The 18,909-nt window shown below is 40.1% G+C and overlaps 1 non-coding gene across 1 annotated transcript; it reads left to right on the top strand.

The window, feature by feature from the left end:
- The first annotated feature begins 4,863 nt into the window (after positions 1-4,863).
- Positions 4,864-5,054, top strand: LOC123463647. The gene has a single exon (XR_006639050.1). It is a non-coding gene; the product is annotated as a U2 spliceosomal RNA (small nuclear RNA).
- Positions 5,055-18,909: the final 13,855 nt, after the last annotated feature.

Below are 18,909 nucleotides of genomic sequence, written 5' to 3'. Positions count from 1 at the left end.
CAATGGGATCACATGAAGCTGAAGAGTTTCTTCACAGAAAAACATACAATAAGCAAAGCCAATAGATTATGCACAGAATGGGGGAAAATATTTGCTGAATGTCCAACTGACAAAGACCTAATATCTAGAATCTACAAAGAACTCAAAAAACCTAAACAATACAAATCAAACAACCTACTCACAATGGGGCAAAGAACTGGACAGGCAGTTTTCAGAGGTAGAAAAACAAATGGCAAACACACACTTAAGAAAATTTTCATCATCCCTAATCATCAGGTAAATGCAAATTAAAACAACTATGAGATTCCACCTTACCCCAGTAAGGATAGCAAACATTTGAAAATCAAATGAAAATAAATGCTGGCAAGGATGTAGAGAAATAGGAACCCTTATCCACTGTTGGTGGGAATGTAAGATGGTACAACCACTTTGGAAAGCAATGCAAAGATTCCTAAAAAAGCTGACTATGGAGTTATCAACAGATCCAGTTTTTCACTTACTGGGCATGTACCCTAAAACCTCCAAGCCTCAGTCCACTGAGATTTGCTCAATCATGTTTATAGCAGCTCAATTCATAATAGCTAAGAGCTGGAATCAACCCAGATGTGCATCACTAGATGAATGGATAACTAAGATGTGGTATATCTACACAATTGTATTCTACACAGTAGTAAGAAAAAAAATTACACAGTGAAATTTGAAGAAAAATGGTCAAACCTGGAACAGATCATTCTCAGTAAACTCACCCAATCACAGAAAGATAATCGCCACATAGTCTCATTCATCTACAGCACCTAACCTTAACTTACTCAAGATGCCAACATACACAGCAAGCACCTCAAGAACTGGAAAAAAGGATGGGTGGGGAGGGACGGGAGGGCAAGGAAGGGGATGGGGGACAAAAATCTGGACCCAAATGGCAATGGTGCCTTAAAATTCTCCATCCTAAAAGACAGACCAAATTGTTGAACCTTCACCAGGCTCTTAGAGGGAACACCTAAGTCACAAGATACTGGGGAGGGTACTATTAAGACTGACCTTAATCTCCTACTACTGACTTTCTCTCCCCCCTCCCTCTCCCCCTCTTCTCTCTAACTCTTTTATATTACTTATCCTTTTCTTCCTTCTCTTCATGGGCGCTGACCTGTAACTCCCAGTGCCAGCAGATGACTATCATCTACAATGAACTTTTGATTACAGAGACCTATAAGGTTTCCTAAAAGAATGACAAATTTCTTTCAGACTACTTTATGACCCACCAAAGTTAGTTAGTGGTAAGACCCTACTGCTGAAGACATCATATGTGATTGACACATAACATGGAGTGACATGGCTGGAAGCTAGAAGAGGGTCAGTCCCCAAACAGTCAGTGTGTCTAGTGCCAGAAGGTGCTACATGGGCAACTGGGGGAAAATGACCAATATCTGTCCAAGCAACTCATGGTCTAACCTACTAAGAGCAAATAACCTGTCATGATGCTTACAGAAGTGCAATAGTGGTACACAGCCATGGTGGAAAGCAAAATGCTCTTGTTTGTGTACCTGATATGCTCAGTGGAATGGATCCGCTAGCTGGAGCTGGGAAACAAGTCATAACCAGATCCAAAAAATGAGCCCACTCTCCATTATCAAGCTACCACCAGCTGTGGGCTACAAGAGGGCCTACACCTATTAAATTCTCTCTCTAAAAAAAATAAGAGTTATCCAATTTATCTTGTGCTAACTTTACTCTCTGTAAGAGAATCTGCTTCTCTTTTCAGATAGATGCAGATCCTAAAAAGAGAACCACCCCATCAAACCTCAAAAGGACCCCATCTGAAACTAAGAATAATTGGCAAAATAAGCAAGGGCACTGTTTTCTTGGTGAACCTGGTATCAGCACAAGGGTGAAGGAGATTGACACAGAGATCAATCAACTCCTACCAAATCAGATATCCAGAGACACAGATGCTCCCAAGACCTCGTCACTGAAGCAGGCCTAAAATGAACCCGCCATGGCTCAGGGGAATTTGCAAAAGAGGGGCCCATAAGAATGTCAGAGCCATACGTTGGGTCATGATACACAGAGACATGACCTCCTACCCATAACTGAGGGCTAACTCCTCAATGCATGACCCATATACCCCAACAAGGATGGGTCAGAGTGTGGGAGGAGAACAGGGAGGAGGCTAAGAATGGTACCAACTTGACTGTATTCACTGACTGCAAAACTAATTAAATATTTTAAAAAGGGGAATTAGAGGGCTGGAGAGATGGCTTAGCGGTTAAGCACTTGCCTGTGAAGCCTAAGGACCCCGGTTCGAGGCGTGGCTCCCCAGGTCCCACGTTAGCCAGATGCACAAGGGGGCGCACGCGTCTGGAGTTCGTTTGCAGAGGCTGGAAGCCCTGGCGCGCCCATTCTCTCTCTCTCCCTCTATCTGTCTTTCTCTCTGTGTCTGTCGCTCTCAAATAAATAAATAAAATTTAAAAAAAAAAAAAAGGAATTAGAGAGTTCACAAGTAAACAATGAAATGCTTCACTTTAAGGCCTTGGAAAAAGATGAACAGGGCAAACCAAAAAATCAGTAGATGGAAAGAAATAATAAAAATAGAAATTTTAAAAATCCAAAGAATCAATAAAACAAAGAGTTGGTTCTTTGAAAGAATGAACAACATTTATAATCCCTTAGGAAATTTAACCAGAAGAAGGAGAGGAGAGACAAAAATTAATAAAATCTGAGATGAACAACATACCAAAATTAAATCAAGATGAGATAAACCATTTAAATAGACCTATAATAAGTACAGAGATCCAAGCAAGTATAAAAAGTCTCTCAACTAAAAATAAAATAAAATCCAGGCCCAGATGATGGATTCACTGGTGAAATTTACCAGATCTTCATTGAAGAACTAACACCACTGCTTCCCAAAATTTTCCATAAAATAGAAAAAGAAGGGATGAATTCTGCCAAACTCCTGTTATGAAGCCAGCATCACCCTCATACCCAGAGAAATACAGAACAAATAAAGAATATTACAGACCAGTCTCACTCATGAACATAGATGTAAAAATTCTGAACAAAATATTGGCAAACAGAATACATCAGAAATATTATTCACCCTAACCAGGTTGGCTTTATCCCAGGGATGGAGGAAGGGTTCAACATACACAAATCAATAAATGTAATACATCATATAAATGGTCTGAAAGACAAAAATCACATGATCATCTCAATAGATGCAGAAAAGGTATTGAACAGAATACAAAATCCCTTCATGATAAAAGTATTACAGAAACTGGGAATAGAAGGAACATATCTTAATATAATAAAGGCTATAACAAACCTACAGCTAACATAATACTAATGGGGAAAAGTTTGAAGCTTTTCCACTAAATTCAGGAAGAAGACAAGGGTGTCCACTGTCCCCACTTTTATTTAATATAGCACTGGAAGTCTTAGCTATAGCAATAAGAAAAGAGACACTCATAAAAGGGATACATACTGAAAAGGAAGAGATAAAATTATCATTATTTGCAGATGATATGATTCTATACATAAAGGACCCTAAAGACTCTACCAGCAAACTGTTAGCGCTGATAAACACTATTAGGAAAATTGCAGGATACAAAATAAACACAGAGAAGTCAGTGGCTTTCCTATATACTAACAGTAAACATGCAGAGGATGAATTCAGGGAATCTTTCCCATTCACAATTGCCTCAAAAAAAAAAAAATAATAATAACGTACCTTGGAATAAACTTAACTAAGGAAGTGAAGGATCTCTACAATGAGAATTTTTAAAACACTCAAGTGAGAAATTGCAGAAAACACTAGGAAATGGAAAGACATCCCATGTTCTTTGATTGGAAGAATCAATATTGTGAAAATGTCAATCTTACCTGTTGGGAGCTATGAACCAAACCTCGGCCATGTTAACAGAGACTGCCATATAGCAAGTTAAGTTTTTACTTCCTCACCTAATACTCAACTACCACAAACAAAGACTGCCATATAGCAAGTTAAGTTTCTACTTCTTCACCTAATATTCAACTACCAGAAACAATGGGATTGTACACCTGGCCAAACATTCCCCCATCCTGCCGGTAGCTAATGAAGAAACAAAGGCATTGCGGTTTAACCAGTAACTCTGTGATCTTTGCCCTAACTATGTCCCCTTCCCCCTACAACTCCTTGCCCTGACCACGTTGCCCTGACCATGTCCCCTTCCCCCTACAACCCTATATAAACCTACATGTAAGAATAAACTCTCGAGGCCGTGACAAATGTCTAGCATGGTCTCCTTCTTGTATCTTTCACCCAGGTTAGCTTCTCCTTGAGTCCTTGTTCAACTCCCCGCTGGCCGGGGCAATGTGTGTGTATGTGTTTATGTGTGCTCATTGTGCTTGCTAGTCATGTCATGTTTGTGACTGTAACTAAAGAGATGAGATGGATGCAGATGACATTCCTTTCTCTTCTAGAAAACCATTCAAGGAAATCAAAGACCTAAACATAGAAATTAAAAAGGAAAAATTAAATGTCTTTTACAGGAGTAAATTTGCTAGATATTTGTTTTAGATCAAGTTCACCTTACATAGAGGATTATTAAAAACAACAAAACTTCCTCTAAAGAGGTAACTTATAATTTGCCAGATATTTTTAAAAAAGATGGTAATGTCCTGTTACTTAAAAGGAGGAGGCAACTGACCTGACTTCTGAGCCAGCCTGCCTCAAGATAACAACACAATTTGCCTTAGCTACTCCTAATAAAATCATCTCCAAGTGTGTTATTGGTATTGATATAAAATTGTATTAAGACTGCTTTCTTTTTAGTAATAGGATTAATCAATTTGGTGTAATTTTTTAATAGCCTTATAAGAAATATAATCGCTTCTCGGCCTTTTGGCTAAGATCAAGTGTAGTATCTGTTCTTATCAGTTTAATATATGATATGTTCACTATCCAAGGACAATATATTAAATGGATTTTTGGAGCTTGGAGTTGGAATAGGAGCTTGTTCCGTCCACTCCACACATCGACCTGGTATTGCAGTACTTCCAGGAATGATGCACCCCCTTGGGGGAATAAAAAAAAAATAAAGAAAAGATAATTAATTATGGGATGAAATGAATTAATTGAAGGAACTGGGAAAGAATTTTTCAATGCTGGGACATAGAATGCTCATTAAAAATGCTTTTTGAGTGGTACTGAGAATGTTAAAGTATGTGGATAAAGATGTGCATATGTAGGAAAGAATTTTCAGGTTAAACCTAAACACCATGCCTAAAGTTAGAGATTCTTGATGAATTGACTAAAGGAACTGGGAAAGAATTTTTCAATGTTGGGACATAGAATGCTCATTAAAAATGCTTTTTCAGTGATACTGAGAATGTTAAAGTATGTGGATAAAGATGTGCGTATATAGGAAAGAATTTTCAAGCTAAACCTAAACACTATGCCAAAAGTTAGAGATTCTTCAACTGTTTACAGACTCTTAAGGATACTCTGAAAGTTTTATATAGGGACATAGTCTTAATCTAAATTCATCTTACATTAGATACAGGTGATGCCTATGTTAGGTGGGTCACAAAGTCATAAGTACATATGTAATTGGGGGTTTAACCAGGTTAAACATAGACAAGAGTCTATCACCTTGTGTTTTGCAAATGGGTAAATTTGCTATGTAAAAACAAACAACTTTGGAATAGGAAAGAAATATCAGGATGTTTATCTCTCTGCTCTGTAATTTCATTCTGTTCTTGCTTTCCAACATATGCTACTTAAAATCATGGAAATCTGGACTCTGAAAAAAAAAAAAAACAGATGGAACCCCCTTTATCTCTAATCCCATGCAAGTTTAAGCCATGTGTCCCCCAGACTCTGACTAGAGACAAAAATGGCCAATTGTCTCTGACAAAGAAAAAGAAATACAACATATAACTGTGGTTCTCTTTAGTTCATCTCTTATGAACACCTAAAGTCACATCTGTTAGATAAAGTCTCTCACTAGACAAAATGTTAAATAGATAAACTGAGTCTTATGATAAGGCCTCACTCATTAACAGGTCACTGATGCTAATTTTTTATGATTTAAGGGTTTTAAAACTGGCTTTAAGACTCTCTCAGTAAAGTAAATTAGTTTCCTCTTTTCATCAGTTTTAACTATTCTAAAGATAAAGGTTCACATAGAAATGTTTAAATTCCAAAGGTAAAGTACTCATACCTAAAGACATTGTGACTTTACAGATAGCTTCTGTCTTATTTATGCTAATTTTATTGAATGGGCATAACTAGGTTTAATCACTTAGGTTTAAGTGATTTAACTTCAGTAATAATAACTTTCATCTTCCTGGGATTTGTTGGAATAACTTACTTAAACTTTATCAAATTTAAGTCATGGGTAAAACATAAAATTGTTTTATGTTAATAATTTCTGTGGTACATAAAATCAATAGCTATCAAGTTTAAGCCAAAATCATTGGTTGTCAAATAATATTTTTCTTTCAAAAACTTTATCAAGGGTTATATTAATATTTACTTAGCTGTTTTGGCTCAAAAAAGACCAAATTCTGCTCTATTGTATGTAAAGTAACTATCTCAATTTTGACACCATGATAACATTTTGTTAGATTTGGTTAACTTACATTCAAAAAATCTAACTATACAGAACAGTCATCTTAATTTTGATGCTACTAAAGCTACTAATGAATTATTTACTACAATTAAGTCTGTGTTGCCTGGTTCGGACTCTCTAAATTTCTGGATAGGCAGCTTTACAGTTATGGGAGTTTGCCTTCTTCTTCTCTTATGCCTATTGCCTTTTTTCTTCAAGTGTTTAATGAAGTCTATTGTAAATGTTCATACAGAGGTCCGAGCTATACACTATACGACATGTCCCTGGATCTCTCAGACTTTATCCTAGTTCTCCCTGAATTTTGCCCGCTGATGGCCAGAGACGGATAAGAAAACAGAAGGAGAATTTAAAACAGAGAAACCTGCTGGGTCAAAAAACACTGAGGATAAGGTAATCTCCATTGTGATGGGCTGAGCAAACAATGGTACTTTAAAACTTTTTTTTTAAATTATTTATTTATTTATTTGAGAGCGACAGACACAGAGAGAAAGACAGATAGAGGGAGAGAGAGAGAATGGGTGCGCCAGGGCTTCCAGCCTCTGCAAACGAACTCCAGACGCGTGTGCCCCCTTGTGCATCTGGCTAACGTGGGACCTGGGGAACCGAGCCTCGAACTGGGGTCCTTAGGCTTCACAGGCAAGCGCTTAACTGCTAAGCCATCTCTCCAGCCCCTTTAAAACTTTTAAAATGATAGGTTTATCTTAATAGGTGGTCGTTAGCCAGAGGCCCCCACAGTGGAGTGTTTCTGACTTGCCCTTAAAATGGAGATTGCTCCAGGACCTTAAAAAAATTAATAAGGCCATGGTACCTATGGGAGCCCTACAACCAGGCCTCCCCACTCCAGTAACAATTCCTACAGGATATTGTAAAATCATTATTGACCTAAAATATTACTTTTTCCCTTATACCCTGAGAATTGTCAGCATTTTACATTTAGTTTACCTGTGGTAAATTTTAGAGGCCCTAAAGATAGTGGAGACTACAACTCTGAGCCAAAGGGTCACTTTTATCTCTTAGAAAAAGCCTCTTTACCTGGTCATTTGAGCCACTGACTTTACACCCACTGGGGTGTTCTGGCAGGAGGGGCCCCTCTTCTGGGTTCATTTACCCTCCAAAAGTTAAAAATGGGGGATTTATATCCCATAACAAGCTCTCCAAGAAATATCCTTCATTATGCCTTGTTTATCCTAAACGTTTTAACCCTTGATACTCAGGGAAATTCAGCTGCTGATCGCTTTTGGCACACAAATACAAAAAAATACCCTTGCCAAAGCCATGTGGAAAGATCCTTTAACCTTAAAATGGAATGGCCCAGACTCAGTACTTATTTGGGGCCGAGGATCAGTATGCTTGTCTGAACCAAAGAAAATGCTGCGAGATGTCTGCCAGAGAGACTTGTAAAACAAGCTGATGATCCTCCAATGACATCTCATATATCCAGGAAAGAAACACTTTCCTGAGAGAATCTCCCTTTTTTCCCTAACAGGACAAAGCTGGAAGGACCTCTACTTATCTTAATCCTCTCACTCATAATCGGACCCGTTATTATAATTAAAATCATGTCTTTTATATGTCAACAGATTAAAGCCATTAAGGTGCAGCCTTTACAGGTCCATTATCACAGACTGGAGCTGGAGGATCGAGGCGAGGCATTGCCACTGAAGACCTGCCACCTGCAGCTGTCACTTTCCCTTTATCTTACATTCTGTACTTATTTACTATACTGCTGTCCTCTACACCTCTGCTATTGCTGCGGTCTACCTGTCTTGGCCAAATAGCTACCCCTCCTTTAGATGCTGCATAGGATCCAGACCTATGCATATCAGCTCACAATGAAGTGAGGGTGTTATGGACACCAACGTGGGTGCGAGGCAAAGCACTGCAGGGGAAGGTCCTTATCTGAACACTTCTGGATTCTCTGAGAGGTATACCTGGCTTGCATGGAGGTTGGTACCACAACTGTTATCACTAAGGCCATGCCTCGCTCTCCGGCCACATAGGCCCTGCCTACCCTACCCAAAAGGTACCAAGGGCCAAAGATTGTGGGAAAAAGACATCCCATGGGAGGAGTTGGGTCCCTACTCCCCCAGTTGGTTAATGCCCATCGCTGAAAGGCGGGCCTTCCCTTCTTTTTGTATAAAAGAAGGGAGGAGATGTTGGGAGCTATGAACCAAACCTTGGCAATGTTAACAGAGAGTGCCATATAGCAAGTTAAGTTTTTACTTCCTTACCTAATACTCAACTACCACAAAGACTGCCATATATCAAGTTAAGTTTCTACTTCCTCACCTAATATTCAACTACCAGAAAGAATGGGATCGTACACCTGGCCAAACATTCCCCCATCCTGCCCGTAGCTAATGAAGAAACAAAGGTATTGCGGTTTAACCAGTAACTCTTTGATCTTTGCCCTAACTATGTCCCCTTCCCCCTACAACTCCTTGCCCTGACCACGTCCCCATCCCCTTACACCCTATATAAACCTACAAGTAAGAATAAACTCTCAAGGTCATGACAAATGTCTAGCATGGTCTCCTGCTTGTGTCTGTTTGTCTTTCACCCAGGTTAGCTTCTCCTTGAGTCCTTTTTTTTTTTTTTTTAAATTTGATTTATTAGTTTTCATCAAATACAGGCAGTTTGGTACCATTGTCTAGGCTCATCTATGATCTACCCCCTCCCATTAGACCCTCCTTGTTGATGTAAATGGGTCGTGCATTGTGGAGTTAGTCCCCAGTTATTAGTATGCTAAATGTCTCTGCAAATCATGACCCAACATGTGACTCTGACATTCTTTCCGCCCCCTCTTCCGCAAAATTTCCCTGAGCCATCTTGGGTTGGGTTCATTTTTGGTCTGCTTCAGTGCTGAGGTGTTGGTGGCATCTGAGGCTCTGGCTCTCTGATTTGGTAGGAGTTGATTTTTCTCTGCGTTGGTCTCCTTCCCCTTTGTGCTGGTATCCGGTTCACAGGAAAACATCACCCTTGCTTGTTTCGCCAATTGTCCTTAGTTTCAGTTAGGCCCCTTTTGAGGTATGTTGGGGCAGCTCTCTCCATAGGATCTGCATCTATCTGAAAAAGAGAAGCAGATTCTCCAACGGAGAGCAAGTTAGCACCCAGAAAATTGAAATAACACTTACTTTTTTGATAGAGAGATTGATAGGTGTAGGCCCTCTTGTACCCCATGATTGATAATAGCTTGATATTGTAGAGTGGGCTTGTGTTTGGGTATGGTTCTGACTTGTTTCCCAGCTCCAGCTATGGGTCTAGTACCACTGAATGGATCAGTTAGCCAAATCAAGAGTAGTTGGTTCCTCACCATGGCTGTGTGCTACTATTGCACTTGTGTGGCCATCACATCAGGTTATTTGTTGCTAATTAGATTAGACAATGAGTTGCTTGGACAGATCTTGGTCATTTCCCCCAGTCGCCCATGTAGCACCTTCTGGCACTAGACACGCTGACTGTCTGGAGACTGACTCTCTCCTGGCTTCCAGCCATGCCGTTCGATTTTGCGTATCAGCTGCATATGGAGTCTTCATCAATAGGGTCTTACCACTGGCCTTTGGTGGGTCATCAAGTACTCTGACACAAGTCTGTCATTGTGTTGGGAAACCTTGTAGGTTTCTCTGATCAAAAGCTCATTGTGGATGGTAGCCCCAAGCTGGAAGTGGGGGTTACAGGCCAGTGCCCACTAATAAATTGAGGAAAAACATAAGTAATATACAAGAGTTAGAGAGGAGAGAGATAGAGGGGAGAGGGGGAGAGGGAGGGAGGGAAGATGTAGAAGATTTAGGTTAGTCTTGATCCTACCCTCTCCAGTGTCTTGTGGTTCAGGTGTTTCCTGTAAAGGTCTAGTGAAGGTTCAGCCATTTGGTCTGTCTTTTAGGAAGTAGAATTTTATGGTACCAATGCCGTTTGGGTCCAGATTACTGTTTCCCACCCTTCAATGCCCTCATCGCCCTCCCTTCCATCCTATTGTCTAGTCCATGAGGTGCTTGCTGAGTATGTAAGGTATCTTGGGTAGATTCAGGTTAAGTGTTGTAGATGAGTGAGACTATGTGTCGATTTTTTTTCTGTGATTGGGTAAGTTCACTGAGAATGATCTGATCCAGGTTCAACCATTTTTCCTCAAATTTCTTTGTGTCATTTTTTCTTACTGCTGTATAGAATTCCATTGTGTAGATATACCACATCTTTGTTATCCATTCTTCTAATGATGAACATCTGGGTTGATTCCAGCTTTTAGCTATTACGAATTGAGCCGCTACAAACATGGTTGAGCAAATCTCTCTGGCCTTTGGTTTGAAGGTTTTAGGGTAGATGCCCAGTAAAGGTATAACTGGGTCTGTTGGTATTTCTATAGTCAGCTTTTTTAGGAGTCTCCATATTGCTTTCCAGAGTGGTTGTACCATCCTGCATTCCCACCAACAGTGAATGAGTGTCCCTGCTTCTCCACATCCTCACCAGCATTTATTTTCATTTGACTTTTTGATGTTGGCTATCCTTATTGGGGTAAGGTGGAATCTCATAGTTGTTTTAATTTGCATTTCTCTGATGATTAGGGATGATGAACATTTTCTTAAGTTTGTGTTTGCCATTTGTATTTCTTCCTCTGTGAATTGTCTGTTCAACTCTGCACCCCATTGTGTCAGTGGGGTATTTGACTTCTTATTGTTTAGAATTTTGAGTTCTTTGTAAATTCTAGAGATAAGGCCTCTATCAGTTGGATAACCTGCAAATATTTTCTCCCACTCTGTGGGTATTCTATTGGCTTGGCTTATTATATGCTTGTCTGTAAAGAAACTCTTCAGTTTCATATGATCCCATTGGTTGAGTGACGGTTAAGAACTTGAGCCACTGGGGTTTTGTTCAGGAAGTCTTTTTCCATTGCTATGTCATGGAAAGTACTTCCTAAATTTTCTTCTAGTAGTATTCGAGTTTCTGGTCTTATGTTGAGGTCTTTGATCCATTTGGATTTGAGTGTAGTGCACGGTGAAATGTGTAGATCAAGTTTTAGTTTCCTGCATGTGGTTATCCAGTTTGTCCAGCACCATTTGTTGAAGATGCTATCTTTTTTCCAGCCTGTATTGTTTGGGCCTTTGTTGAATATCAAGTAGTTATAGTTGCTGGACCCAAAATCCGGGTCCTCAACTCTATTCCGTTGGTCTATACTCCTGTTTTTATGCCAGTACCATGCTGTTTTTATTACTTTGGCTTCGTAGTATAGCTTTAGATCAGGTATGGTGATGACACCAGAGGTATTTCTTTTGCTGACGATATGTTTGGATATGCGAGGCCTTCTGTCCCTCCATATGAAATTTGAGATCATTTTTTCAATCTCTGTGAAGAACACTGTAGGGATTTTAATTGGAATTGTGTTAAATCTATATATTGCCTTTGGTAGGATTGCCATCTTCACAATGTTAATTCTGCCTATCCAGGAGCATGGGAGGTCTTTCCATCGTTTCAAGTCCTCCTCAATTTCTTTTTTGAGAGTTTTTATATTTTCATTGTATAGATCTTTTACTTCCTTGGTTAACGTTATTCCAAGGTATTTTTTTTTTATTGCTATTGAAAATGGGACTATGTCCTTTATTTATTTTTCTGTGTCTTTGTCATTTGCATACAGAAATGCTACCGATTTTTGTGCATTGATTTTGTATCCTGCTACTTTGCTATAGGAGTTAATCACCTTCAGGAGTTTTGGGATGGAGTGTCTCGGGTCTCTTACATATACAATCATGTCATCAGCGAATAGAGCTAACTTAACTTCTTCCTTTCCAAATTATATCCCTTTTATTTCCTTCTCTTGTCTTATTGCTTGGGCTAGGACTTCCAGAACTATATTGAAAAGCAGAGGTGAGAGAGGACATCCCTGTCTTGTTCCTAATCTCAATGGGAATTCCTCCAGTCTCTCTCAATTAAGTATTATTTGGGCCTTTGGAGCTTTGTATATTGCCTTTATTATGGTAAGATGTGGACCGGCCATGCCGATTCTCTCCAATATTTTGATCATGATGTGATGTTGTATCTTGTCAAAACCTTTTCTGCATCTATCGAAATGATCATGTGGTTTTTATGTTTAAGCTTGTTTATGTGGTGAATTACATTGACAGATTTTCGTATGTTGAACCACCCTTGTGTTCCTGGGATAAATCCCACTTGGTCAAGGTGGATAATGCTTTTGATGTGTTGTTGGATTCGGTTTGTGAGTATTTTGTTGAGGATCTTTGCATCTATGTTCATTAGGGAAATAGGCCGGTAGTTTTCTTTTCTTGTGGTATCTCTGCCTGGTTTTGGGACTAGGGTGATACTAGCTTCATAGAAGGAGTTGGGTAGCTTTCCCTGTTCTTCAATGGTATGGCCCAGTTTTAGAAAGATTGGTTTGAGTTCTTCCATGAAGGTTTGATAAAATTCATCTGAGAATCCATCTGGTCCTGGACTCTTCTTTTTGGGGAGGTTTTTTATTACTTTTTCAATCTCTGTGAGTGTTATGGGTTCATTGAGGTGAGTAACCTGCTCTGAGTTTAGCTTTGGTAGATGATATGCATCCAGGAATTTATCCATCTCCTCCACATTTTCCAATTTTGTGGAGTAGAGGTTTTTGAAATAAGTCCTTATGATTCTGCTGATTTCACTTATGTCTGTTGTGATCTCTCCTTTTTCATTTTGAATTTTGTTAATTTGGGGTCTCTCCTTTTTTTGCTTGATCAAATTGGCCAGAGGTTTGTCAATCTTGTTTATTTTTTCAAAGAACCAGCTCTTTGTTTTGTCAATTGCCTTAATTGTTTCCTTGGTTTCCAATTCATTAATTTCTGCTCTGATTTTAATTATTTCTTTCCTTCTGGAGCTCTTTGGGTTGGATTTTTCTTGTTTTTCTAATGCCTTTAGGTGGATGGTTAGGCTATTGATTTGGGATCTTTCTGTCTTTTTTATGAAGGCATTGAGTGCTATGAATTTTCCCCTGAGGACTGCCTTCATTGTGTCCCACAAGTTTTGGTATGATGTGTTCTCATTGTCATTCAATTCCAGGAATTTTGCAATTTCATTTTTTATTTCAGCCACTATCCATTTATTGTTTAAGAGTGTGCTATTCAGTTTCCAGTTGCCATTGGGATTCTTGTTGTTTTTTTTTGTTGTTGATTTCTAGGACTATAGCATTATGATCTGATATCATGCAGGGAATTATGTTGATTTTCCTCAATATGTGGAGGCAGTCTTTGTGACCCAGTATATGGTCCATTTTAGAGAATGTTTCATGGTCTGCTGAGAAGAATGTGTAGTCTGTGGATTTGGGGTGGAAATTTCTGTAGATGTCTGTTAGGTCTAAATGCTCTATGGTTTTGTTGAGCTCTCTTACTTCCCTGTTGAGCTTCTGTTTGGATGATCTGTCTACTACTGATAATGGTGTGTTAAAGTCCCCAGCTATGATGGTGTTGGTGGTTATTTCTGTTTTATTGTCAAGTAGGTTTTGTTTTTTGAACTGTGGTGCCCGTGTGTTTGGTGCATACAGATTTATGATTGTAATATCCTCTTGATGGTTTGTTCCCTTTATAAGAAGGAAGTAGTCTTCTTTGTCTTTTTTGATTGTTTTTGGTTTGAAGTCAATTTTATCTGATATTAATATAGCTACACCTGCTTGTTTCTTATTTCCATTTGCTTGGAATATTGTTTTCCACCCTTTCACCCTGAGGAGTTTTCTGTCTTTAGTGGTAAGGTGGGTTTCTTGAAGGCAGCAGGTTTAGGGGTCTAATTTTTTGATCCACCCTGGTAGCTTGTGTCTCTTGATGGGTGAATTAAGGCCATTAATATTTAGGGTTATGACTGTGAGATTTGATTTGATCCCTGCCATGGTGTGGTGGTAGAGGTGTGTTGGCATTTCCATGGAGTGTAGCATTTTCTCTGCCTACTCTGGGTTTGGTTGCTGTGATCTGCTTCTTGTAGGCATTTGTGTTTGGTTATTTGTTTCTTCTCTGTGGAAAATTTCCTGGAATACTTTCTGTAGGTTTGGTTTTGTGTTCATATAATTGTAAAGCTGAGTTTTGTCATGGAAAGTTTTCCTTTCACCATCTATTATAAGGGAGACTTTTGCCGGGTAGAGTAGTTTTGGTTGGAAGCCATAGTTTCTTAGAGTTTGGAGAGTTTCATTACAGGCCCTTCTAGCTTTCAAGGTTTCCATTAAAAAGTCTGAAGTAATTCTGATGGGGTTTCCTTTGAAAGTGATGTGCTGTTTTTCCCTAGCTGCTTTTAGGATTTTCTCTTTGGTGTCAGTGTTTAACATCTTAATGATAATATGTCTTGGTGAATTTATCCTTGGGTCTAGTCTGTTAGGAGTTCTGTTTGCTTCTTGTATCTTGATTGGCCTTAGTTTTAAGAGACAGGGGAAGTTTTCTTCAACTATTGTGTTAAATATGTTCTCCATGCCTTTGGTCTGAAATTCTTCTCCTTCTGGTATTCCAATGATTCTGATATTAGGACGTTTAAGTGTATCCCACAATTCTCTCATGTTCTGTTCACAGGAACTTTTGAATTTACCGAAATTTTTGGACTCTCGAACTGTTTCTTCCATCCTGTCTTCCAGATCAGAGTTTCTATCTTCCACTTCTCTGACCCTATTCTTGAGGGTCTCTAGCGAGTTTTGGACTTGTTCAATTAAGTTTGCATTTTCTACTACTTTCCTATGTATCACTTCCATCACTCTGTCTAGCTCCGTTTTTGCCTCATTTTCTAATTTTCTTGATGATTCTTGGAAATCATCCTTGCATTTCTTTATGTTTTCATTTAGTGTGGCCAGCTGATTTTTAAGGTCCTCTTTTTTTTCACTCTCCCTCAACTATCTTAGCTCTCTTTGAATTCCTTCCAGTGTCTTATCATATTGCTCTAGCTTAGTGATGGTAGCATCTACACGATTATCTGTCCTTTGTAGCTTTCCTCCCAGTTCTAGCAGTAGGTTGGTCAGGGTTGCATTGTTCATAGCTTCCACTTGATGTTCTGATCCTAAACACTCTTCTATGTTTTGGTTAGATGTAATCCTTGTTGGACTGGGTGATCTGTCTGGATTTTCTTGCATTTTATTTTTCATGTTATTTCTTTTGTGCTGTGGTCTACCCATGTCAGTGTATGGGCAGGTAAGTGGGTGGAGCAGCCTGAGATCTAGCTTAATGAGAATCCAAGGCAGCCTGGGGCAGTTACAAGTAGCCTGGGTTTTTGCTCTCTCTTTCCAAAGCCACCTATCTAGAGCCTGACAGGGGCACCAAAGTTGCCTGAATTCTCACCCAGAAATGCACCAAAGCTACCTGCCTTCTAGTTTGGAAGCAGACTGAGGCAGCAAGCCCTGAAGCTGCCCAAACTTTGGCTGGGAATACTGGGACCTGCAAACTGTCTGAGCTCTCCTGTCTCAGGGGGGTGGGGGATGGGTAGCAGCAGAGGCTGGCCAGCAGCAAGCGATAGGAGCACAGCAGCAGGGGTCTGGCAGCAGCTTAACCAAGGCAGAGGCGGCCCCCACAGTTGTGGAAACTGAGCATAGCGTGGCTGGCCAACACGCACTATCAGAGCACAAAGGCGGAGATCCGCGCGTGTCAGCACAGCAGGCTGACATGCGCGCGATGGGCTGCCGGTAGCGCGAACAGAGCACAGCCACGTGGCACAGGGCGCAGTGCACGGGGTGTGGGACGTGGGGCACGGCGGGTGTATGTGTGTGGGTAGACTACCCACTCGAGGGGGCATGCGTGCTTCCCTGTTTTTCTCCACTCTGTGCCCTGGCGCTGGCAAGAAGACCCTGATAACCCTTAATTTCTTGCCTTTCTTTGCCCGGGAAGAGTGGGGGGTGCAGGGCACGTGGATGGTGCGGGGAGTGCTGGGGCCGGGGCACGCGTGCCGGGGAGCACCGGGTCTTGCTGGGGGGCGCGGGGATGTGTGCTTCCCCGTTTTTCCCTACTCTGTGCCCTCCCACTGGCAAAAAGACCCTGTTAGCCCTTAATTTCTTGCCTTTTTCTCCCTGGTATCTGGAGTGCAGCTAGGCAGTCGCCATCTTGGCTGGAAGACTCAGTTTTTATCATCTCCTTGAGTCCTTGTTCAACTCCCTGCTGGCCAGGGCACTTACCAAAGCAATCTATACATTAAATGCAATCCCCATTAAAATTACAATGGCATTCTCCACAGAAATAGAAAAAAAAAGTCCTAAAACTCACTTGGAAGCACAAAAATCCACAAATAGCCAAAGCAATTTTGAGTAACAAAAATAAGGCTGGTGGCATTACCATATCCAATTTTAAGCTGTATTACAAACCTATAGTTAAAAAAAAAAAAAAACAGCATGGTATTGGCACAAAGACAGACATGTAAATCAGTGGAACAGAATAGAGTACCCAAATGTTAATCCAGGCAGCTAGAGCCATTTGATTTTTGACCAAAAAAATAAAAATAAAAAATGCCAAAAATATTCACTGGAGAAAAGATAGCTGCTTCAACAAGTGGTGCTGGTAAAACTGGATATCTACATGTAGAAGTAGAGCCTTGTCTTTCCCCATGCACAAGAATCAAATAAAAGTGGACCAGGGACCTAATATCAGGCCTGAAACTCTGAAATTTCTCGAGGAAAAGTTAGGGGAAACCCTTCAACATATTGGTATAGTTGATGGCTTTCTGAATATAATAACCCCAGTTGCTCAAGAAATAAAACCACTAACCAACTACTGGGATCTCATGAAATTACAAAGCTTTTGTACAGCAAAGGACACTGAATAGAGCAAAGAGACAACCTATAGAATGGGAGAAAATCTTTGCTAGCTACACATCTGACAAAGGATTAATGTCTGGAATATAGAAAGAACTCAAAAAAACAGAACAATAAGCTATCAAACAACCCAATTACAAAAATGGACTATGGAACTAAAAAGAGATCTCTCATCAGAAGAAATACAGATGCCATATAAACATGTAAAAAGGTGTTCTATATCCTTAGCCATCAAGGAAATGCCAATTAAAACTATTTTAAGATTTCATCTCCTGTCAGAATGGCTACCATAAAGAAAACAAATGACAATAAATGTTGGAGAGGATGTGGAAAAAGGGGAACCTTTCTACACTGTTGGTAGGAATGGAATCTGGTACACCATTGTGGAAATCAGTGTGAATATTCTTGAGATAGCTAAAAATAGAAGGTAGACTCTTTTGAAGGAGCCCGAATGCTCAAGGGTTGTCCTGTTCTTCAAAGTCTGCTTTATTCTCCCTGGATTAACAAACTGGAACCCTACCTGGTACTGTGGAGTATAAGTAATGCAGGAAATACAGGAAATAGAGGGTCGTTGAGTTTTCAGTGTGGTCTTGTATTTTGGAAATGACAATGGGCAGTGTGAAGCAGGTTTGCTAGATGACTGCATGGAGACCCAGTGGATCCATGAGGATGAACTGTGGATTGCAGTGGAGTCCCAGTGGAGATGCATGGACCACCAGATGGCTGCTGAGGACAGCTGCTGGCCCCAGATGAAGTTTTCCAGAATAGTGAGTAGCCTAGTTGGAAGGGGGAATTGGAATTCCAGAGACTTATTGCTAGTTAGAGTGATTGGACTTGGAGATTTGTCACTGGCTGGAGTTGTTGGTCTTGGAACTACAGAGTTTGATGTTTACTCTGTTTAAATCTTGTATTTGTTGAATATTTCTTGGCTAGGCCCAGTAGTACCTTTGCATTATCAGTGTTAACCTGTGCCATTATAGGGTTCTTGATATTTTGGCTCAGTTAAAAGACCTTGGATTATGGGGATGTTTTAACATCATTATGATTGATAAAAACTATAGGGACTTTTAAAGTTGGACTAAATTCATTGCATTTTACAGAAAGGATAGTTATCAGTTTATGGCGGCCAGGAGAAGAAAGTGGTGGTTTGATTAAGGTGTCCCCCATAAACTTAGGTATTCTGAATGCTAGTCTTCCCAGCTGATGGCAATTGGAAATTACAGCATCCTGGAGGCAGTGTGTTGTTGGGGGGTGGGCATATGGGTGTTATAATCAGTTTCCCCTTGCTAGTGTTTGGCACACTTTCCTGTTCCTATTGTCCACCTTATGTTGGCCAGGAAGTTATGCCCACCCTCTGCTTATGCCATCGTTTTCCTCTGTCATCATGGAGCTTCCCCTCGAGTCTGTAAGCCACAGTAAACCCCGTTTTTACCAAAAGCTGTTCTTGGTCAGGTGATTTCTAACAGCAATGCTAACCTGACTGAAACATTTTGTTATCATACATGCAATATTTTGAGAGTGAACACTGAAAATTTTAGTAAATATTCAGATGAATGAAAAAAGCAC

Source organism: Jaculus jaculus, chromosome 9, assembly GCF_020740685.1.
Source record: "Jaculus jaculus isolate mJacJac1 chromosome 9, mJacJac1.mat.Y.cur, whole genome shotgun sequence".
NCBI classification, from domain to species: domain Eukaryota; kingdom Metazoa; phylum Chordata; class Mammalia; order Rodentia; family Dipodidae; genus Jaculus; species Jaculus jaculus.
The sequence above is the reverse complement of the archived record's forward strand: the minus strand, read 5'-3'. Positions and strand labels throughout refer to the sequence as shown.